This window comes from Propithecus coquereli, unplaced genomic scaffold, assembly GCF_000956105.1.
Source record: "Propithecus coquereli isolate 6110/MARCELLA unplaced genomic scaffold, Pcoq_1.0 Scaffold561, whole genome shotgun sequence".
Classification (NCBI taxonomy): Eukaryota; Metazoa; Chordata; class Mammalia; order Primates; family Indriidae; genus Propithecus; species Propithecus coquereli.
Window position 1 is genome coordinate 699,263 of NW_012151519.1, and position 789 is coordinate 700,051.

The following is a 789-nucleotide window of genomic DNA, read 5'->3' on the forward strand; positions in this document are numbered from 1 at the left end:
TCTTTGGCTGATCTAAGTTCTAAATCAATGCTGCCCAATAAACTTTGTGCAATGATGGAAATATTCTATATCCTGTGATGTGCAGTACAGTAGTCGCTAGCCACAGGTCGCTATTCCGCACATGAAACGTGGCTAACATGACTGAAGAACTAAATTTTGATTTTCTTTAGTTTTAACAAATTTAAATATTTTTAGCAGCTGTTAAATTTAATATAAGTAGCCACATATGGCTAGTGGCTGTCATGTTGTACTGCTGTGGTTGGTATTGTATTTTAAATCAATCAATTAATAAGTGTTCATATATTAATTTATATATAACTTAAATATCATATAATATAATAAATTGATTCATATTAATGCAAATACATGCATAAATACCTATACTCATGCATTTTAAATTAGCACAGTTTTACTGCTCATCTTTTAATAAACACTGTATTGTACATGGAAGTGAATTCAGATAAGTTTTTGTTATACAACTGATACCCAACACACACAAACCCACCTACACACAAAGCATTTTGAGAGTAAGTTCATAATAATTCGGAATCATTAAAGTTTGTTCCTGTGCAGTTCATGTCTCTGTGGTGCCACCTAGTTTTGCATTTAAACAATATATTAGAAATAGACATTAATAGCACAACGATTGTAAAAATGAAGGAACAGTACTTGATTTACTTTAATTCTATACTTTTGCATAACTCTTCAGATTCTTTGTGTAGTAAAAATTTAGAAATTTAGCAGAAGTTAAGAGTAGAAACACAGCTTGCAATGTTATAATCTATTACG